Raw genomic sequence first — 24,706 nt, forward strand, 5'->3', positions numbered from 1 at the left:
TTAAACGTGCCCTTCTTCTTTCTTGCCTTTTTTCCAATTCCTTCTTTCTTTGTCTCGCATTTGGCTTCAACCCTAAACCGAAGCGGTCATATTTATCCTTCAGCATTGTAACATTAACTTTCCCCTAGAGAGGACTCCCAAATTCTTTTCCTGGTAAAGCTCCTCTTTCTACCATCATTTGTAGACCCATCATTGAGTTTTGGATATTTTCGGCACCGGGATCTTGCTCCATTCAGTGATGAATGTTGCATTTAAAAACTCCAAAGACCGAAAAGAACATTCTATTGCTTCATCATTTGTCTCCAAATACGGCGCGTCACTGGTTACAACTGCAATGATATCTTCTTCAGCGTTTATTGTCACCAGCCGACCTTCCGATACTAGCTTTAACTTTTGATGTAACAATGAAGGCACTGCCCCATCCGAATGTATCCAAGGTCTTTCTAACAAGCAGTTGTAAGAGGGTTTAATATCCATCACTAATAAGTCTACCTCATATGTAGTTGGGCCAATAAAAAAGGTATTTCTATTCTCCCCATAACTCTTCTTTCTGTGTCGTCGAATGCCCGCACTATATTCTGACATCCCTTCATATGTGAGCTATCCACAGGTAATCTATTCAATGTAGACAAGGGTAATACATTCAGTGCTGACCCATTGTCTACCAAGACTCCTGAAAATGTGTACCCTTTGCATTTGATGGTTATATGTAGGGCTTTAGTGGATCCCGTACCTCCTGGTGGTATTTCATCATCATTGAAGAAGATGAAGTTATCAGCACTTATGTTATTAACCAGCTGATCCAACTTATTGACAGATATATCATTGGTCATGTACATTTCGTTCAACACTTTTATTAATGCACTTCGGTGTACCACTAAACTCAAGAGTAAAGCTAGTATAAAAATGCGAGCGGGCTGTTTATGCAATTGTTCCACAACACTATGCTCACTGTGCTTCAAAGATTTCAGGAATTCTTTAGCTTCCTCATTTTTCCTCGGTTCATTAACAAGTAACTCAGGTTCGACTGCTTTTCCCTTCTTTTGTTCCATCATCAGGGCTTTTTCTTTTACAAGTTCTATTCGGGCATCGTAGCGTCTTCCACTACGTGTGTGAGAACTGACATCTTGATCGTCCTTTAAAGCACTGGCTAAGCTCTTCTTTCCCGGAACTGTCACATTACAATCATAATTCCAATGGACCCTTTTTTTATCCTTATAACAGAAGGCTACTGGTTTTTGGATTATGATCTTTAGTGTCATTTGCATCCCAGCTTCATTACTTTTAGGATGCGAAATAATAACCACAGGATAATTGACTTTTGGGACCTTCGTTGTTGATTCTGACGCGCATATGCTTCCTTCTTCTTTAGCTTCTTCACAGAACTCTATCTCTTTATTATCGATCAAGCTTTGTACCAAAGCTCTGAATTCCTCACATTCTTGTATTTCATGCCCCACTTCATAATGAAATTCGCAGTAGTTCCTTATCTTTCCGCAACTCCCTTCTAGATTTGAAACAACTAACACCCTTTTTGCCATCTCCTTCCAGACCCATATCAAATGAGTTTTTACTTCTGTAATATCTTTCTTGATCCTTCTTCCCATATTTTCACTTATCGAGTTTACCTTATTATCGGATGATTGGGTAACGGATTTTTAGTACTAGGCGTATCATCAAACTTCACAATGCCCATTTGAATAAATCTTTCTACTAACTTCTTAAAGGAAGTGCAGTTTTCTATTGAATGTCCTGTGATCCCTGCATGGTACTCACATTGAGCATTTGCATAATACCATTTGGGGTATAGGGGCTGTAAAGGCTTTAAATAAAAAGAGGCCACCACATGCACATCAAATAAACTTTGATATAGCTCCCTATACGTCATTGGGATTGGTGTAAATTGGAGCTTCTCAACATTTTACTTTGCACCAGATTCTTGTCTTGATGAGCCTTGACCAACAGCCATCGCTTTTGGTTAACTTACAGTAACAGATTTTGAATACCCCATGTTTGCATTATTCACCTCATTTTTCTTTTTCCATGAGGCTAACCTTTTGGCATTCTCCCTTGCCTCTATCCTTTTGCTTCTAATTGTATTCGCAATCATCTCTCCAGTCATTACCACATCTAAAAAACTTCTTGTAGCACTTACCAGCACGTGGATGATGAACGGGGCCTTTAGAGTATTAATAAAGAGCATTGCGGTTTCCTTCTCAAAGAGCGGCTGCTGAACCTGAATAGCCACTTCCCTCTATCTTTGGGCATATTGTCTAAAGCTCTCATTTGGTTTCTTCTCCATATTCTACAAAGTAATCCTGTCAGGAGTCATATTCGTTACATGGTTGTACTGCTTCATGAATGCTTGTGCTAGATCTCTCCATGAACGAATCCTGCTATGACTCAACTGATTGTACCATTTAAATGCTGCTCTTACCAAACTGTCTTGGAAGCAATGGATCAGTAGTTGATCGTTGTTAACATACCTAGCCATTCTTCTGTAGAACATGGTAATATGAGCTTCAGGGTAACTACTCTGGTTCTACTTCTCGAATTCTGGCATCTTGAATTTGTAAGGAAGTACCAAGTCTGGGACCAAACTCAGATCTTTAGCACCAATTACTATTAGTGCTTTCCATTGCCCTAAAATTTTCCTTCAGCCATTTACATCGGACCTCTAGCTGCTTTTGTGATTCTGTCCTTGCCCTTTCCTCTTCCACAACTTCATCCAAGTCAGGAACAACTGGATTATTTGGATTATCCCCCGGGTTAGAACATGAGCCAGCTAGGAAATTCATTGGTATCGAAGCTCCAACCTGAAACTGTTGAGGTCTAATCGTAACAAATGGTCTCCATGGATTCACCTCAGGTTGTGTTTATGCATGTGTTGAAGTAAAACCAAGAGGATATTGAGGGTCTTCATTATTCTCCCCAACATTGCCCATGGGGCCTTTTCCTTTATCCATCCTCCCAGCCAGCAATTGGGTCAACTGAGTCATCATGTTTCTTTGGGACTCCAGCATTTGGTCCCTCATCTTCTGTTGGATCTTAGCTAGTTGCTCTTGCATGTGTGCTTGCATTCTTTTTTGCATTTCTTTCTGCATTTGTTCCAACCTTTCCAGTCTTTTGTCCATTACTTTGGTTTTCCTTCTTGTACCGTAAGGGTCTGTACTTGGTAAGTTTTTGCCGGTTTCCAGATTACTGAAATAATTTTTAATTAATTAGGATCTTTTGACTGACTTTAATGCATATGATGTAATGTAATGCAAATGCATGAAATGAATGCAAAAAAAAGGCGTCGATTCTGATTCAATTCCATTTAGAAAACTTTACCAAAAAATAAAATTCTTTACATAAAACAGGCTACAAATAAGGCTTTACCCTAATGCTTAAAGTTTTAATTTTCCTAAGTAGTGAAGCTAACTCCCGCCCCTAGTCTGACTCCAACTCATATTTTACACTCAGTATATCTGCCTGTACTGCCAAAGTTTGCAAGTGATCGACTACCTCCCAAATCTGAGCTACGACTTCTCCCATAATGTAATCTCTATTTCTGACTTGATTTTATGAATATTGAAGCTGCTCCTTCCAACGCTCTTCACTTGTTTCGAAAAACTCAATCCGCATTTCACATCTCTGTAATGCCGCTTCAATTCTCTAGCTTTCCTTTCTTTTCCTCCATCTTGTTTAAGCTTGCTTTCAACTCCATTGCGGAATTACGATTTCTGTACTGATGAAGAGATTTTTCTAGTTTTGCTACTCTAGCCTTTAATTCGCCCTGCTCATTTCTGCTTTATGTCAGACTTTTCTCTAGGGCCTCATTTCGCGCTTGAGCCTCCTGAAATTTCATTTCCCACCGATCGGCTTTGATCTTTTCCTCTCAAATCTCTTGAAGCCACTACTCTGAAGTTTTCCCCAACCCATCAGTTTTCATCAATGAAATTGGCTTCTTATAATCTGTCTTCAAACTATCCAAATCTTCCTCAGCCTTATTTTTCCCTTTTCTTAACTTCTCATCCTCTGACTTCTGAACATGCACATCTAATCTCAAGTGCATCTTTTTCTCCTCTAGTTGTTCTATTTTCTTACTAAGCTCTGAATTCTTCCTTTCGAAGTCTTGCCTTATGATCTCTAGCTCTGATGGGAGCACTTGTAAATATTCTCCCATTTATCGAGAGCCCTCTAAACTCGGCCCAGGGATATTATCATTAATCCTTTAACTAAACCATCTGTTGTACTCAAAATCCATTATTGAACCAACCGCCAATCTCTTCATCCAACGGGTCTGCTTCCAAGCATCAGAAATCTCTCGAACCTTTTTCTTATAATTGTCACCCTTATACGAGAACTCACATTGAGCTAAACCATGCGTCGTCAGTATAAATTGCCTTGATTTGTACTGCCTTAATACAAGCAAAGGGGCATATCCAATGACTCCCCAAATTCCAAGAAAAGGTACCCAATTAAAACTCCCATACCAATAAAGGATCTTATTGGAGACCATCCAAAAGGCTCTCCATTCAACATCTTCCTCTTTGAGATTTTGAAGAATTGCCATCGACCTTTCCTCTGATATATCATCTCTCATTTGCGTAGCTACTTCCTCCTTTAATGAAGAATAATTCTCAGAGAAGACTCGGTAAGAGACTTTGTCCACCTTCCAGATATGACCATGAAACCATACCAACAATAGCTATACGCATCCGATAATTCTACCTTCGCCTGCCCTTCGAGACATGTTCAAAGATCTGATCGTCTCAGCTAAGATTGCAGGTACATGTGTGACCCTTTTATCAAGTCGATCAAATAAATCAGTGACTGCTTTATCTATATACCTTAAAGCTTTAGAAAAGATTACCAGACCATAAATACTCAAGGCGAAAATTTCAACTTTCTTCTTTACATCTGGATGTGCTAAGATCAAGTCCCTCAAACTCATCCAAGGAATGCACTTGCCATCCTCTTTTCGCTGAATCCAGGTCGTAACCCAAGGCTCACTCAACCCAGTAATATTCATTAACTTCTTCACAAAAGTTGGGACATTAGCGACCCTAGAGTAAGCTTTGCTGATTTGGATCTTTGGACAACGAAGCAAGGTAGTATATTCTTCCATAGTGGGCACCAAGTCCACCTTTCCAAAAGTGAAACAGCTATAAGCGGGGTTCCAAAACTGAGTCATAGCCCAAAAAAATGCTTATCCAACTTGATATCAAGCAGGTAGGGTAGATCGCCATAATTATAGTAGAACAACTACTTAGTCTCATCATCTCAATGGGCCTATATATCTCTTAATTTTTGAAGCTCATTTTGTGTCACACTAATACGGGTGAAATCTCACAACTCCGATGTCTACCCCCTGGCTATACTATTCCCTTTCTCTAATTACAAATTCTCTGACCATACACGGACAGCCGTATTATCCTCCACTTTATCAAGAAATTCGTTCTCCATGATAAGCCTTCTAACTTAGCAACTGAACACGAATCGACAGCTCTTTGAATGTGCAATGTCATGCAATGGCATCCAAAATAAAACATAACAAGTCAGTATCATATAAAAATGATAAAATTTAAAGCAAACAAAACAAAAAATAAACAAACACCTATACCCACTAAGGTTCAGCATAACTCTACCTAAATTGGACTCTTAGGGTTCACTATATGAGGTTCGGTTCTAAAGAAAAGGGTACCTGAACCAGCAGATTCCTCAATCCTCACCCATTATAGGCTCATATGGATCGAGTTCAATTCAAAGGAATACATTTCCCTATGGCCATGCGGAGATAAAAATCTCACGAAGACATAGGTACGGATGTATCCCAAAAGTAATCTACTAGCCCATGCGAAAGTGAAAACCTCACGAAGGCATAGCTTCTCACTCCCACTTAAAAGGAGTAACCACAGCGATCATGCAATGCAATGCAAGAGTATTCTACGAGACTCAAACAACAGCAATCATGGAGATCACAAACAAACGCAACAAATGAATCACGGTTTTTCAAATCAAATTTTCAATTTTCGACAAAAGGACAGAAAATAATCAATTTTACAGCTTGACTCTCTTATTGGTCCCCATTGGAGTCGCTAAGCTGTCGAAACCATTTTTAAAATTTGAAAAACGAGGTTTGACTTTAGAATGAAATATGGAGTCGCCACCAATCCTTTTTGTTTAGGTGTCATCGGATCACCTAATAAAACATTTTATTTTATTAAAATATTGATTTTGGCCTACGAAATTCAAGAAAATAGTTTCGGAAATCGATCACGTACGAAGAAGGATTAGCACCCTCGTAATGCCCAAAATTGGTACCTAATTGATTAATTAATGTCCTAATGTCGAAAATTTGAAAAGATTTTGAAATAAAATTTCTTTTAAAAATGTTTGAATAACTCGAATTGGAATTTAAGATTCACTCATTTAGAAGGAACAAAATACCATATCCAGTACGTTAGAATACGATATTTTAAATCCTCAAAACTGAGATCATCTTATGATTTCCAAAAAATGCAATTAAAAGGATATTTGGTTATTTGGTCAAACGAAAGATATAATATAGCTTATGTACATAAAGATAATAATGTATGCCCCTATAAAGTTTTAACAAATAATGTACATATTAGAAAGTTTTAACATAAATGAATTATATAAATACAACCATATAAAAATATACAAAAGAATATATATGAATTACAATCTATATAATTTGAAATTAATAATCATACAAAATAATTAGAAACAAGATTTATTCATCAACAATTAATAATATACATAAAGTGAAAAACATAGTATAAATGATACATATATAAAAATAATAATGGATGAGAGTGTTAAAAAAATGAAAAAAAATAGTAAAATAGGATCCTTAAAAGAAATAAATTATATATAAACAGATTTAAAAGAAAATATATATATATATATATAAAGGGGAATTCAAAAATAACAACTAAAATAATGCGAGCATAATATATACAATATAATTCAAACAATATATATTAAAACAAATAATGAATCTTATAAAGAATCAATTAAAATGAATAAATAAAAAATTAAACTTAAAAAAGAAGGACCCGATTGAAATGAAAACAAAGCCAAAATGACAATTTACAAGCAAATAAAACTATAAAACAACATTGAGGACTATAATACAATGCGCGTAAACTAATATGGATTAAAAATGAAAATATTCCAAATCCCAAAACGCAACGTTCAGGTGTGGACCAAATTGAAATAGCGCGCAAATTCCAAGGATAATTTAAAAACATCAAAGAAAATAAAATAGGGCTCAATTGAACGCTGGCGCGAAAGAGAAGGACCAATCGCACAAATATCCCTCAAAGACCAAAACACGAGGATCCTGTCCATGCCTGGGTCGGGTCATCAGGTATATCTCATATGACGTCGTTTTAAGGCCACTGAATTAGTCCCTAAACGACGTCGTTTTATATCGTATATATAAGGGAAAAAAACCTAAAAACCTAAACACTTAACCATTTTATAAAAGAAAAGAAAAAAAATGAGAAACCCTAAAGGCCTCCTCCTCCCTTTCGGTTTGTTAAGTACCCGTAGTCCGGCCACCATTCCATCATGGTAACCGATGGATGTTGACACGCGGAGATTCCCTTTTTATCCCCATTTAGAACCAAAACCTTGGATTGCCGATTCCAACCTCAAAGTCCTATCTCCACCTCCGATTGCGACGAAGGAGACAGGGACTCCGACGACGTGTTTACAAAGGTAAGCCCTTCCCTTTTTATTTCTCATGCAAAAGAAATATATGCATGACCAAAAAGGAAAAACAAATCGCAAAAACGAAGAAAATGGAGTCTGAGGTCACCTTCTAACTTTTTGGTTGCTTTTTTTGATTTCGTATTCGATATTTCTTTTTTCTTTTTACAGTACAATCGGCTTTATACAGCCAAAATAAAATATAAAATTTACAAATTTCTCATTTCCTCCTCTATTTGGTTGCTGTTATTTGCTTATATTCGCTGTTTTTTGCTGTCCATCTGTGCTGCCATTATTTTGTTTTGTAGGTGCGTACGGCGTGGAGAAAAGACTACGCACGCATAGAAGCCACGGCGCGCGTGAGTGGCGGCTTGGTGGCTTAGGTTTTGATTTCTGTTCGAGGCCTGTAACTTGGGCTAGGGATTATGTAGTTGGGTTTTAGTGTTTAATAATCTGGGCTTGTAATTGGACATTATTGTTTTTTTATTTTTGGTTAATAATAGGACGGGCAATTTTGGGCCTGTACAATGGTAATTGAGCATGTTTGTGCCTTGATGTTTATGTATGGTTTATGGATTTATAATGTTTGTTTAGGTAAGTCCTTTTGGTCACTTTTTGACAACAAAAGTGTATGTTTTGTTGGTACAATTTGTTGGCTTGAAATATGTCAATTGTGATGTTTTTAGGTACATAATAGTATGAGGCCATTATGGTATGTGTTGAATGGTTTGGAAATAGTTAACTGTGGTATGTTTTAGTATCTTGGACTAGATTTATATGTACAAAATGTGTCATATGAACTTGTTTATTTATACGATATTTGGATCTTAAAATGGGTGTACTTTGATTGGCACATTGGTTAATTGAATTAAGGTTTTGGAAGTGACAAATATATGTATGTTTAGATGAGGTTTTAGTGCTTGAAAGTGTGCATAATTGGTCTAAATGTTCATACATGAAATGGTTTTGAAATGGATTGAGTTTAGGTAAATTTGGGGCTACACGGCCTGAGACACGGGCATGTGACTTAGCCGTGTGAGACACATGGCCTGGCAACACGGTCGTGTGTCATCTGATGATTTGTTTAGAGTGCAAGTTAGTGAGTTACACGGCCTAACACATGGTCTAGCACACGGGTGTGTGACACGATCGTGTGACCCTATTCAAAGAATTACACAGGTGAGGACACAGGCTAGGTCTCGATCATATGTCCCTAGTTTGAAGGTTACACAGCTTGACACATGAGCGTGTGTCTCAATCGTGTGAGGCACACGGCTGTGTGACCCCTATTTTGCAAATTTTGCATCTTTTTCTTAAACTTTCCAAATGCTTTCAAACTGGTCCCGATTTGTTCCTAAGTTATTTTTAAAGCCCCGAGGGCTCAATTTAGGGACAGCATGTATGTATGTGAATGGTTTATAATGTGATTTAAGTTTTTGAATGATTTAAAGTTTAAATATTTCCGATTGTACAATAATGCTCCATAACCGTAATCCGACGATGGAGACGGACTAAAGGTGTTATAAAAATATTTTTTGTAAAAGCTGTTACATGAAACAAACAGAATCTAAATAAAAGAGTGCTAGATTACATCTTACTGTTTTTAATTTAATTTAATTTAATTTAATGTTCAATATTAAATAATATTTAATTTAATTTTTGAAATTTTGACATTGACAGTGTGGATATTTAGATATCTACCTATATTTGTTTTTGAAAAATAATAAAATTAAAGTTTTTTTTTTAAATTTGTTTTGAGAAAATTAAAAAATCAAATCAAATTTAAATAAAAAAACTTTTTTTTATTTGTTTCAAATACTTTATTATGCTTAATTTTGAGAAAATGTTTCAGCCCCAACTTAACTATGTTTCGAAGCTCAATATGATTTTCTTCATTTGATTTTCAAAGCCGAAATTGCTTTGTGTTTTCTAAAAGCCCAATTGAACTGTTTTAAGTCAAGCCGATATATTTTTTAAATCAAAGTGCCGAAACCATCTTTCTTTTTTTAAAGAAAAAACGGGGAATCGACATTTTGAAAAACGAAAATGTGGAGTTGTCACCAATTTTTTTATTTAGGTGTGATTGGATCATCAAAAGGTTTGGTCATTTTAATAAATTATTTTGGTTTACTAAAACAACGATTTTGGTCTACGAAATTTAAGAAAACGGGTTCGGGATTCGATTACGTATGAGGAAGGATTAGCACCCTCATTATGCCCAAAATTGGTACCAAATTGATTAAATATTGTCCTTATGTCTAAGATTTAAAAATGTTTTTTGAAATGTGGTTCCTTTTACAAACATTTGAATAGACCAAGTTGGTCATCAAAATTCTTTTGTTTCGGAGGAATATAGCATCACATCCAGCACGATAGGACACGATCCTTTATACCCTCAAAAACACGACAAATTTCGACTTCCAACAGTTTATATGTTGAAAATCACAAAAGGATGCCCAATTGTTTAGTCCAACGAAAAATCGAAACCCAGCACAGTAGGGCATGATTCCTCGAATTTCTAGACATCGAACATTGCCTTATTTTAAAGTTTAGAAAATATGAGTGAAATTTTAAAGGGATGTTCGATTATTTTGAACAAACGGGAAATTGCAACCCAGCACGATAGGGTACGATTCTCCGAATTGCTAAACATCGAACATTTCCTTCGTTTTAAAAAATTTTAAAGACATGAGTGAAATTCCAAAGGAATGTTCGATTATTTTGAGCAAACAGGAAATCGTAACACAGCACGATAGGGCACGTTTTCCCGAATTGCCAAACATCAGCATTGCCTTCGTTTTAAAGAATTTTTAAATGAATAGTTATAAAACTAGCTTAAAACGTATTAATTTTACTTGAAATAAGATGGAATAATTAATTAAATAAGGTTGGGCCTTATAAAACAACATTTCGTAAACCAAAAAGAGCATGGGATAATATATGTATGCATAAAATACGATAATGGATGCATGAAGATAATATAACTTATTCAATCAACTAACAAAACAATCAACTATAATTAATCTAAAAATTATAACTCAATGTTCAAGCACGCATGGAGAATAATTGACATAATACACATGAAATAATATAAAAAAAATTAACCCATGAGATACCAAACAACATAAAATTAATATGATACAAAACAACTTCTAAGGAATGATGCATTGATGAACAAACAACACATGTTAGAATTCAAGATAATTTGTAAAAACTAAGAATATATAAATAATTTTTAAAATAGATGCTACAAAATGAAGGCATTTGAATCAAATAATATGCAAAATGATTTGGAAAAATACATTTATTTACAATTGACAATATGTACGAATAAAGATAAGTTCAAATAATGAATAGAATATATAAAAAAAAACATGCAAAGGTATATGATAACGTAAAATTTTAGGAGATAAGTTATATACACAATAGATTTAAAAAACATATATATATATAAATAATAAAAAAAACAACTAAATGAAAAAAGGAATTCGACATGTATATAGGATCAAGCTAATTTTACTATGAATAATACATGTTCATGTAGATATAAAACATTTGAATGAAATATCATATAGAATGTTGAAATAATATATTAAAGAATTTAAAGATGATTTTACAAAAACAAAATAGAGTTATTATAATAGCTTAACACATATACACGTATATAAAAATGTTAAAAACTTTAAAATAATAAACATTACTAGTCAAAAACTCAATTAAAATAAAACATGTACAAATATATAAAATATTTAAACGAAATATTATACTAGATGTTAAAATAACATAATATAGAACTTTAAAATAATAAAAAAAATTTTAAAAAAGGGGTAGAATTATTAAAGTAATTTCAACACAAAAAAATATTTAATGAATTCTTTTAAAAACAATGCATTATAAGTATAGAGAACTCAATTAAAAATAAATCTAAAATAATGGGGACAATTTATGAATAAAATAAATTATTGAAATTGAAGCAAGGACCAATGCGCAACGCGTGCGAACGCTCAGGGTCCAAAACTAGAAATACCCCAGGTCTTAAAACGCAGCACTTGAGCGTGGACCAAAGTGCAAACATACTCAAACTTTAGGAAGCATCTAAAAATAAATAAAAGAAAATCAGGAGCCAATCAAAAGTGGGAGTGAATAGGAGGGATTATCAGAGCAAAATGCCCATCTGTAACGAAAGATCGTGGATCCGACCTTCGGATCGGGTCAACACGCGAATCCACCCTCTTTAAACGGCGTCATTTTATAAAACTGATATTAAAATCCCCCATTTCCATTTATTTTCTTCCCGAAAATGCAGATGAAGAAAAAGAACCCCTACTCTGTTAGGGTTTGTCCATTATGCAGCCACTAAACCACCATCGACTTGATGGCTAATGGCGCGGATGACGGCCAGATCTGGTACACGCCCACGGAGGTAAGCTCTTTCCTTTTCTTTTTCTTCTTAAAAAAACTCAAGTCATGCATTATTCCTTTTAAAAAACAAAGCATAAATTCAAAAGCAGCAAACATTCGGCCCTCGCCCGAATCTCTGTATTTTCGAGACGTTTTGGGCTTTTATCGGTGTCGATTCACATATTAAAAAGAAAATCGAGCCAATGAAAAGGAAAAATAAATCGAAAGAAAAGGAACAAAGAAGCTTGAAATCACCTTTACTATTTTGATTTCTTTTTCTCTGTTCTGTGTGTGTAAAAAAATACATGGACTGTTACATGGATTTTATAGCCGAAAATAGAGAAAAATGAAAAAGAAAATACAAATTTCTTGTTCTTTTCTCTTTGTTGTGCTGGTGTTTTTGCGTTTGCTTGCAAGTACGGAGTTCGCTGGCATCATATGGGGCTGTGTGCTAGCGTACAGAGGTACGGGCGTGGCTGTGGCGCCAGGAGGCCGTACGAAGGCGTGGAGGCTGTTGGGGTCGTTGCGGCGCAAGCAGAAGCTGCTAGGGTTCCTGGCTATGCTTCTGTTTTGGGCCATGGGGTTTTGGGTTAGGGTTTAGCTGGATTGGGTTTTATTATTGGGCTTAATGTATTAGACCTGTAAACTGGACTTGGACTGTTGATTGGGTTTTATTTTTATGGATTTTATATTTATTTTGGTATTTTGGTTTTGACGTGGGCCCGGACAAATTGGCCCGTTAACACAAAAGATAATATTTTTTCCAAGAAGTATTTTTGAGATAAAAATATTATAAAAAAATTTACTTTTTTAAAGAAAAAGTATTTTTCTTAAACTAAAAATAGACTCAGAAACACTTATTTTAATAAACTGAAAATTTCAGTTTTTCCCCAATAAGAAACATTCCTAAATTAAGCACAAGTCAATCTTGTAAGTCCAGTCATTTTAAATTAAATCCAGTTTGTTTTAAAATCTAATTGAGGGTAACATCCGAAAATTTTTTATTTACCGTACTGTACTGTTACCGGGAATTACGTTAGCATTCCAATAAGAAAAATTCAATTACCATGGATTTAATTATTTTTGAATTGTTGGGAAATCATTAAAAAAACTTTTAAAGTTATTTTTAGAATTTCGAATTTAATCGAATAAAATTATGAGTTGAATGATAAAATGATAAATTTTCCCCAATTGGAACCAATCATAATTAAATATTGGAGTTGATAATAATGCATAGTGATGAATGATTTTTGAAATAATTATAAATGAATTTAGCCTTTAAACTAAATTTTGGCTACATATACTAGCTTTTTGACTATTGAACCATTTAAATTAGTATTCTAAATATCAAATAAGGGAAAGAACCACCACTTTTCAGCCTTGCCAGTCGACCATTGTTAGAGAAAAAGAAGCTTTCTTCTTCATCTTTTCCTCTTTCCCACTCATTGCCTTTTTCGATCTCTCACCATTTTGTTGCATTTTCTTACAAAAACTACATTATATAAACCATATTTGAGTCCTATCTAATCATCAACTCCATCACTCTTTCATCTAAAGTTTGAGCTAAGTGTGAGGAACTCTAATCTAGAGAGAGAAGGAAGAGTCCTTGGTAAGAGTTCATGACTTTCTAGCATTCCATCTTCTCATCTATTGTTTAAAAGCTTTTGAACCGTTGTTGAGCATTAATATGACTATTTAATGTTATCTTCATATTTTGACAATATGTAAAAATGTGGTTTTGTATTTCTAATAAAGGAAAAGAGAAGATTGTGGAGTGAAGGTCTTGGAGGAGCCTTCTTTGAAAGGTACTTGTTGATGTCGTATGCTATTTATGTTTTTAATATGTTAAATGTATTGGTTGTAAGAACATGGTGAGAATTCACTATAGTTTGATATGTTAGGCAAGGAAGCATTAATATATGGGTATATGCTTAGGAAGATGTTTAATAAATGAAATGAAATGAAAAAATAAAGTGAGAAACTATAAGTGTGTATTGTTATAGATGAGCATGAAATGTGGTGAAAATGCATATTGAAATTTACAAGTGTGTTGTGACATGAAAAATTACATTAAAATATGAAAACCAATTTTAATTATGTGATATGAAAGTCATAAATAAATGCGGTTAAAATATTGATATTATAGTATGTCGATAAATATGTATATTATATCACACATGAAACATGTACTTCTAAGCTTATTTTGTCTAGTATGTCTGGTTGTTAATGTTATTATTAATGTTGTTAAGGTATTTAGTATGCGAATCTCAAAGTAAGGTAAGTATAGTGAATTCCATTTAAATTTATTAAGCATTTTATGTTTACGTGATGTTTTTTACACGTTGATTATCAACTTTTGGATTTTTGAAATCCTACTTAATTTAGGACACCACACTACCAACAAAATTAGCAACAATATTAAAGTAACATATTTGTAACTTGTGACATATATTTAGGGTGTCTAAATATATAAATATGTTAGTTTTGTATTTCATTTAGTTGTTCAAAATTTTGATTATGTTTCATTGAGTTTGGAGACTTTCATGACAATTTTTTACCATGACATGTTTAAATATTTCTTTGCAAAAATGTAACACTTTCTTGTTATGAGCTTTGATTGAGCATGAAATTCATTTGGAAAGATTTTATTAAGGTTTTATTCTGCTATCCATGATTTATACATATTTAGAATAAATGTAAATATATTGTTGAATAAATCGTTGTCACCCATTAAATTATATTTACTTATTTAATTTTTTTTGTTTATAATTTCAACTAAAATTTCCATTTTTGTTTCATATATATTACATGTATTATTTTTACTGATTTCAAATAATAAATTTTATTATTTATTAAATTCATTGTCCAATATAGCTTCATTTTGATTTCTATCATTCGAACTCCAATTATAGAGGGAATGGGCAGCTTGGATTCCCACTATGAAGAAGAAAACAACTTTTCCAACACTGCTAACCTTCTAAATCCAAAAGAATTTAGGAGGCAAGGTCATATGATCATAGATTTCATAGCTGATTATTACCAAAACATGGAAAAATACCCTGTTCTAAGCCAAGTCCAACCTGGTTACCTTGCCAAACTTTTACCAAAGTCCGCCCCTAATATTCTAGAACCTATTGAAACAATACTCCATGATATACAACAATACATCATTCCCGGCATAGCTCACCGGCAAAGCCCCAACTACTTTGCGTACTTCCCTTCAAGTGGCAGCATTGCTGGCTTTCTTGAAGAGGTGCTTAGCACTGGCTTCAATGTGGTGGGGTTCAATTGGGTATCATCACCAGCCATGACTGAGCTTGAATTCTTAACCATTGATTGGCTTGGCTAGATGCTTGGGCTTCCTCAAAGTTTCCTTTTCTCTGGAACTGGCGGTGGTGTTATACAAGGAACTACATGTGAGGCCATCTTATGCACACTAGTAGCTGCCAGAGATCAAATGTTAGCCAAAGTAGGGAGAGGGAACATAGGGAAGTTAGTTTTTTATGGGTCAGACCAAACCCACTGTGCACTTTTAAAGGCAGCTAAATTCGCTGGTTTAGAGTGTAAGAACTTTAGGGCGATTAAGACAATGAGATCCACAGCATTTCAACTATCCGCAGAATCATTGCGGACAACAATAAGATTGGACGTTGAAGCTGGATTATCCCAGCTTTTCTTTGTGCCACCTTCGGGACAACATCAACGACTTCCGTTGATCCAATACGGTCGTTAAGTGAAGTAACCAAAGAGTATGGCATGTGGATCCACGTTGATGCAGCTTATGTAGGAAGTGCCTATATGCCCTGAGTATCGTCCTTTCATTAATGGGGTAGAGAATGTAAACTCATTTGGTTTCAATGCCCATAAATGGTTCTTCACTACTTTGGATTGTTGTTGTCTTTGTGTTAAAGATCCTGATGCACTAACAAATTCAACAAGGGCTGAGTTCCTCACAAATAATGCAAGTGATTCAAAGCAAGTTGTGGATTATTGTTAGAATTAAGTGACTCGAATCCTTATTTAAATAAAATATAAAATACAGTGGTAAAATAAAATAAAAGAAGAATTCATATAGAATTACACTTCTTTTATTTTATTTTAGAATAAGGTTTTTAAACCTTATTAAATTCCGTATATTTGATATTTATTAGAATAAGGTGTTTCAGTCTTACTAGAATATGGCTTTACAAGCCTATAAATAGATATAGTCTATTCCTCTTGTAATTAATTCGAATTCGACATAGTGAGTTTTCTTCTCATTTGCCCGTGGTTTTTTCCCGAAAGGGTTTCTACGTAAAAATCTGTGTGTTTTTTATTTTATTTTTATTTTTTATTTTATTTTATTTTCACAATTTGGTATCTGAGCTTCTGGGTTGTTCATCTTAATCACGGTAATGGCGTCTTTGAAGTATGAAATTTCGCTGTTGGATCGCAACACCAGATTTGCATTGTGGCAGATTAAGATGCAAGCAGTTCTTGCACGGATGGATCTGGAGGATGCCCTGCTAAGGATAGATAAGATGCCTTCGACATTAACAGATTAAGAGAAGAAGCGTAAGGATCAAAAGGCGTTAACACAATTACATCTGCATTTGTCCAACGAAATTTTACAGGATGTGATGAAAGAGAAGACCGTCGTTGCATTATGGAAGAGACTAGAATAAATATGTATGTCGAAAACTCTAACAAGCAAGTTGCATATGAAGTAGCGTCTTTATGCTCATCGTTTGGAGGAAGATGCGTCTGTACACGAACACTTAACAGTGTTTAAAGAAATTCTCTCAAACTTGGAGGCCATGGAGGTTCAGTATGTAAGGAAGATCTAGGGTTGATCCTACTTTGTTCGTTGCCCCCATCTTATTCAACCTTTAGAGACACGATTTTATATAGCCGCGAGTCTCTATGGTTCTTTGACCTCATATGATAAGATGAAGGATCTTGTGGTTAAACCTGAATCTTAGGGAGAGGGTCTCATTGTTCGTGGGAGACAACATCGGAATGCTGATGATGATCGTAGAAGGACACATGAACGGAATCCTCGCGGTAAATCTAAGGGTAGATCAAAGTCTTCAAACAGAGGTAAAACTTGCAACTTCTGCAAGAAAAAAGGTCACATTAAATCTGAGTGCTATAAGCTACAAAATAAGATTAAAAGGGAGGCTGCGAATCAAAAGGGAAAACAACTAGAAAATTTCGGTGAAGCTGATGTTGCAGAAGACTATAGTGATGGTGAACTTCTAGTCGCTTCTGTCAATGATTCTAAGGTAAGCGAGGAGTGGATACTTGATTCAGGCTGTACCTTGCACATGAGTCCCAATCGGGATTGGTTTACAACTTACGAAATAGTGTCTGAAGGTGTTGTTTTGATAGGAAATAATGCTTTGTGCAAAATCGCAAGTATTGGAACAATTAAAGTTAAGATGTTTGATGGAGTTGTCAGAACACTTAGTGACGTATGACATGTTCCAAAATTGAAAAGAAATTTAATTTCATTGAGTACTCTTGATTCAAAAGGGTACAGATACACAGTTGAAAGTGGGGTTTTAAAGATTTTCAAAGGTTCCCTTTTTGTGACGAAAGGACAGAGAAAGACTGCCAAGTTATATGTTTTGCATGGTTCTACTATTACTGGTAATGCAGCTGTTGCTTCCTCTTCCTTGTCAGATGATGATATTACTAAACTTTGGCATATGCGCCTAGGGCATATGAGTGAGAATGACATGGCAGAATTAAGCAAAAGAGGACTTCTTGATGGGCAAGGAATTTGCAAACTGAATTTTTGTGAGCACTGTGTTTTTGGGAAGCAAAAGAGAGTTCGATTCACCAGAGGAATCCATAACATAAAGGGAACGTTGGAGTATATTCATTCTGATCTGTAGGGGCCATCCAGAGTGCCTTCGATAGGTGGAGCTAATTATATGCTAACCTTTATTGATGATTTTTCCAGAAAAGTTTGGGCGTTCTTCTTGAAACAAAAAAGCAATGTGTTTTTCATATTTAAGTCTTGGAAAATTATGATTGAAAAATAGACGGGAAAATAAATAAAATACCTCTGCACAGACAATGGCTTAGAGTTCTGTTCTGATGAGTTTAATAGATTGTGCAAGTCAGAAGACATCGTGAGACACTTGACAGTTCGCCATACTCCACAGTAAAATGGCGTTGCAGAACAAATAAACAGAACAATCATGGAGAAGGTTCGATGTATGTTGTCAAATTCCAACTTACCAAAGTCGTTTTAGGCTGAAGCAGCCTCTATTGCATGTTTTTGATCAACCAATCCCCATCCATTGCCATTGAGAAAAAGACTCCACAAGAGGTATGGTCTGGTAATCTTGCTAATTATTCTGATTTAAAGACTTTGGGTGTCCTGCGTATGCTCATGTTGATAATGGAAAATTGGAACCTAGATCCATTAAATGTGTTTTTCTTGGTTAAAAAGCTGGTGTAAAAGGGTATAAGTTATGGTATCCTGAAAATAGAAAAGTTGTGATTAGCGGAGATGTTGTTTTTGATGAAACTGCTATGCTACCTAACTTATCTCTTAAAGACTATTTCAATAAAGAAAATCAAAAACAGGTGGAGCATTAAATTAATACAGAGTCGACTCCTCAAGCCAGTACAAAAATTGAGAATAGAGTTGCTTCTTCACTGCAATACTCTATCGCCAAAAACATAACTAGAAGAGAAATTAAACCTCCAAAGAAGTATGCCGAGGCTGATCTAGTTGCTTATGCTTTAAATGTGGTTGAAGATATAGATGCGAATCAAAAGCCATGTAATTATTCTGAGGCGATTAGCTGTGAAGACTCAGAAAAGTGGATGTTTTCTATACAAGAGGAGATGAAATCACTCCAAAAAAATAGAACATGAGATCTTGTAAAACTTCCAAAAGGTAAAAAGGCTGTTTGTTGTAAATGGGTGTTTAAAAAGAAATAAGGGACTCCAGGAGTTGAAGAACCCAGATATAAAGCAAGGGTTGTTGCAAATGGTTACAGTCAAATTCCAAGAGTGGACTTCACAGATGTGTTCTCCCCAGTTGTTAAGCATAGTTCGACTCGAGCTTTGCTTGGTATTGTGGCCATGCATGATTTGGAGATTGAGCAGCTAGATGTAAAAACTTCATTTTTGTATGGAGAACTTGAGGAGGATATTTACATGCAACAACCAGAAGGTTTTACAGTCTCAAAAAAAGAGGACTATGTTTGCTTGCTGAAAAAGTCCCTTTACGGTTTGAAACAGTCACCAAGACAGTGGTACAAGAGGTTTGATTCCTTTATGACTTCTCATGATTTCAAAAGAAGTAGTTTTGATAGTTGTGTTTACTTTAAGAAAAACAGTGATGGTTCTTTTGTGTATCTACTTCTTTATGTTGATGACATGTTGATAGCAGCAAAAGATAAAGGAGAAATAAAAAAGTTCAAAACCCAACTAAGTGAAGAATTTGAGATGAAAGATTTAGGACCAGCAAAGAAGATACTTGGTATGGAGATTCTCAAAGATAGAAAATCAAGTAAATTGTACCTAAGTCAGAAGGGGTACATTGAGAAAGTTCTTTGCAGGTTCAATATGCAGAGTGCTAAGCCTGTTAGTACTCCTTTAGCAGCCCATTTTAGACTTTCATTGGCATTGTCTCCACAATCAGATGATGAGATTGAGTACATGTCACATGTTCCATACTCTAGTGCAGTGGGATCTCTCATGTATGCTATGGTTTGTTCACGTCCAGATTTATCATATGCAGTTAGTGCAGTTAGCAGATATATGGCCAATCCTGGTAAAGAACATTGGAAAGCAATTCAGTGGATTTTAAGATATTTACGAGGAACTACTGATGTTTGCTTACAGCTTGGAAGAACTAGAGATGGAGTAATTGGGTATGTTGATGCTAATTTTGCTGGAGACCTTGATAGAAGAAGATCTCTCACAGGTTATGTCTTTACAATTAGAGGTTGTGCAATTAGTTGGAAAGCCACTTTGCAGACTACAGTCGCTTTATCTACCACTGAAGCTGAGTATATGGGGATTACTGAGGCTTGTAAAGAAGCTATTTGGTTGAAGGGACTTTTTAGTGAACTCAATGAAGACCTTCAAATCAGCACAGTATTTTGTGACAGTCAGAATGCCATCTTTCTTACAAAAGATCAAATGTTTCATGAGAGAATAAAACACATTGATGTTCGGTATCATTTTGTTCGTGATATTATTGCTCGTGGTGATATTGTTGTGAGAAAAATTAGTACTTATGAAAATCCTGCAGATATGATGACTAAGTCACTTCCTATAACCAAGTTTGAGCATTGCTTAGACTTGGTTGGTGTTCATTGTTGAAGTTAAATCCTTAAGGGGTTTTATGGAAGAGGTGGAGAACTTGTTCGTTGAGAGTTCGCGATGAAGAACTTGTTCATTAAGAATTCGTGTCAAGGTGGAGATTGTTAGAATTAAGTGACCCGAATCCTTATTTAAATAAAATACAATGGTAAAATAAAATAAAAGAAGAATCCATATAGAATTACACTTCTTTTATTTTATTTTAGAATAAAGTTTTTTAAACCTTATTAAATTCCATATATTTGATATTTATTAGAATAAGGTGTTTGAGTCTTACTAGAATATGACTTTACAAGCTTATAAATAGATATAGTCTATTCCTCTTGTAATTAATTCGAATTCGACATAGTGAATTTTCTTCTCCTCTACCCGTGGTTTTTTCTCGAAAGGGTTTCAACTTAAAAATCTGTGTGTTCTTTATTTTATTTTTATTTTTATTTTATTTTATTTTTTTCACAATTATAAAGATAGGCAAATAACCTTCAGTAGAAGGTTTCGCTCCATGAAATTATGACTTGTTTTGAGAAGCAATGGTGTGTGTAATCTTAGGAACTTCCTAAGGAGCCATGTCAAAATGGATAAAATTTTCCAACTTGCTGAAAGCAACAATTGTTAGAATTCTAAATAATATCTAATATAAAATTAGAACTGTAAACCAGGATCTATCATGTCTAATCATCAAGAACAAATCAAGAACAAAACTAGATGCGGAAGCTTACCTGAATCCATGAATTTCTTGAAGTTTTACCCGATCTTGGGGATTTGATCTTCCAAATTAGCACACAAGAAATTCAAAGAATATCTACTGTAACACCCCTAACCCGTATTCATCGTCGGAATGGGGTTACGAGGTATTACCAGACAAGACATAAATTCCGAATAATCATATACATATTCTAGCTCAAACACATAAATCAATCAAATATTAACATATATAACTAATTTAATATCTTTACCAATCATATCTTAACATTTTTCAAACATATAACCAAATACATAATTCATAAGCAAATAATACCGATTATAACATTTTACCACATAGCATATGCGCATCTCAAAATAATACAAATAAATCAATCAATTATTACCAACATAAATTATACAAAGCAAACATATTTAAAATATATATATCATTATGGACATTATCCATTGGGCACCACATTATAAAAATATAATTATTCAAATTCTAATCAAATCAATAATGGCCTAATGCGCATTGCTATACACGGTTTTAAATAATTAAGACATGAACAAGTATACTTACAAATTCATCTAAATATTCATGCGCATAACTAATAGATCATATCTATTTATTCAATGTCCACTTTATTTACTAAAATCAAATTATACACATGTATCATTAATAAAATTAAATCAATAACTAATAACTCATTTTACATGTAATCTATTAGGTAAATCAAATATCTGTGATAAATCAAATATCAATTGCCACATGTCATATAGTAAATTCCATTTCTTTGTCAATTGCCTAATACATTCATTCTTAGCTTCAAGCATATCTCACGCATAAAACATGCATAACAACAAGGTTCACATATATGTACCAATCATGAACAACTCACTTTCATTATCTATATCTATTTCATTACAACCAATTACCAATACCTCAAACCATAGCTATTTATCATACGCATCATATTAAATATGCCATACATATCATATAGTAACAACTAACAATAATCAACTTAAGGCTTACTAAATTATACCAACGACATATTCAAGTATATCATGACCGAATCACTAAAACAAAAAGCAAACATATCGTCATTTGATAAAAGCATATAAACCGAGCTTAGCACACATAAGAACTATGAACAAGATAGCAAATATTTAGGTATCAAATTAGCCATTTTCGCATGGCTTAATATATACACACATCTTCGAACATAATTGTATACAGTATAGCCTATACATGCCATATGTTCAAAATTTAACTTATAAAAGTACCAAAAACAGTCAATAGTGTGATAGACTTTGCTGACGATCCCCGAGTTCGTAACTTGACTCCAAAATCTATAAAACAGAGGCAAACATAAACACATACAGTAAGCTATCATAGCTTAGTAAATCATTAGCAAATAAACAGCTCAATGTTATTATTAACTTAAACAATTAATTTATGCTATCATGAATCACATTTATTTTCAAGCTCACAACTTCATATATAACATATACAAATTTTACCTTGACCGTATATACATGCATCATTTATCAAAATAACATACACTTTCAAATTTATAATATCAATGTATATATATAACCGAATATTTAATCTCTTATATACATATCTTCATAAATCAAACCTTAATATTACATATTTATACAATAGTAATATTTGACCGAATATACTTCACCAATTCTCAAATATGAAGGCAGATACATTTCATTTGCACTGTCACATATACTTAACCTTTAGCCAATTATAGATCTTCATATATATATATATATATATACTCTCATTTACATCATAAATACATAAGTAGACCGAAAGTATACTTCCACATATGCATACATATAGTTCACATTATCATGTAACATTTATATCATCAATTCAAACATTCAACTTACCATAATTTCATAACATAGTATAAATAAATACCTGAGCCTTTTAACTTGATTTTTCATTCAATCTTAACTTATTATTGCCCGTTGAACCATTCGAAATTGAATAGGATACTCTGGTAATCACACATATCATACAATACCAACGGCCATGACGTGGTCTTACATGTAATCACATATCGATGCCACAGTTCCAAACAGGGTCTTACTCGTAATCACATATCGATGCCAACGTATTAAACGTGGTCTTACTCGCACACATATATCGAAGCCATGGTCTTACTCGAACATCACATACCGGAATCCTCTGTCATGACATATGTATCCTAGCTATTCCTAAGGTTCATACGGGGCTTTCGGACATCGTAACTCAGTCGAATCAAACTCGTAAGCTTAATTCCCAAGCATATACACATTCGGATATTATATATACAAGCTCATAAAATTTAAATCAGCATTTTACATTCACATATATTCAAAATTTACAGTATTTATTTGCTTATAAACTTACCTCGGACGATGAAAATCGGAACAGGACGGCTAATTGACAACTTTAGTTTTCCCCCTATCCAAAATCGATTTCTTTGGCTTTTGATCCAAACATATTCAAATTAAACTCATTCAAAAATATTTTTACTCAATTTAATCCAAAGACACCTAGATGTACAAATTACCATTTTACCCCTGACATTTCACACTTTTTACAATTTAGTCCAAATTGCACAAAACACAAAACATGCAAAATTTGCACACACCATGCTTAGGCCGAATCTTCCTTATGTTCATACAAGTCCATACATTTCATTTATTTCACATTTTAGCCCCTCAATTTATTATTTTTACAAATTAACCCTAATTACTCAAAATCATCAAAAATTCCAATACAAAACATTTCAGTCCAAAACGTATCTTTCATAATTCATCAAATAACATCACGAAACTCAAATATTCATCAATTTCATAACTCAAAATATTCATCAAAATAAAAAAATTCAAGTATGGGCTTTGTACATTACATTGCAACTATCTCAAAAACATAAAATTTATCAAAAACCGAGCTAATTACATAAATTAATCAAGTTAACCCTTGAACGAAACTGTAAAGCTTTTATTCTTTGTTTTCTTTCTTTAATATTCGGCTATCTAAAAGATGAATGCATGTAGCTTTTGTTTTATGTTATTTTATTACATTAATTTATTCATTTACAATTTTAACATTTGTTATTTAATTTGTAAACTTTATATACTAAGCCTGCTACCATCCATCCTTTATAATTATGCTCAAGTTGCATCTTAAATGCTTCATATTATAAAGACAAATTCAAATAAGCACTTACACAATTAACTAGTCACTTTTACATTTTACGTGATTAAGTCCTTTTTATTAAATCGGACACCCAAATGCCAAAATTAAATCATGAAAATTTCACACATATAACTTCACACGTAATAAAAATAGAAAATAATTTTTTTAAAATATTTTTCTGACTCAGATTCGTGGTCCCGAAACCATCGTTTACGAATAGGGTCTAAATCGGGCTGTTACATCTGCTCTCTCTTTCCTAATGATGGGATATTAGAAAAGATATCTTGTGTGTAATTTGGGACCATAACCCTAATATTTATAACCTTGGCATATTAGTTCTAATCAAATTCTAATTAGCCC

General features: G+C 33.9%; 1 long non-coding RNA gene and 1 pseudogene across 1 annotated transcript; both read left to right on the forward strand.

Annotated features, from left to right (window-relative positions):
• Positions 1-12,007: 12,007 nt before the first annotated feature.
• Positions 12,008-14,168, forward strand: LOC107895947 (uncharacterized). The gene is made up of 2 exons (XR_001683527.2): positions 12,008-12,148; positions 13,882-14,168. It is a non-coding gene; the product is annotated as an uncharacterized lncRNA (long non-coding RNA).
• An 815-nt stretch (positions 14,169-14,983) lies between these two features.
• On the forward strand, positions 14,984-16,158 carry LOC121203164 (tyrosine/DOPA decarboxylase 2-like; annotated as a pseudogene).
• The last annotated feature ends 8,548 nt before the right edge of the window (positions 16,159-24,706 follow it).

This window comes from Gossypium hirsutum, chromosome A10, assembly GCF_007990345.1.
Source record: "Gossypium hirsutum isolate 1008001.06 chromosome A10, Gossypium_hirsutum_v2.1, whole genome shotgun sequence".
NCBI classification, from domain to species: domain Eukaryota; kingdom Viridiplantae; phylum Streptophyta; class Magnoliopsida; order Malvales; family Malvaceae; genus Gossypium; species Gossypium hirsutum.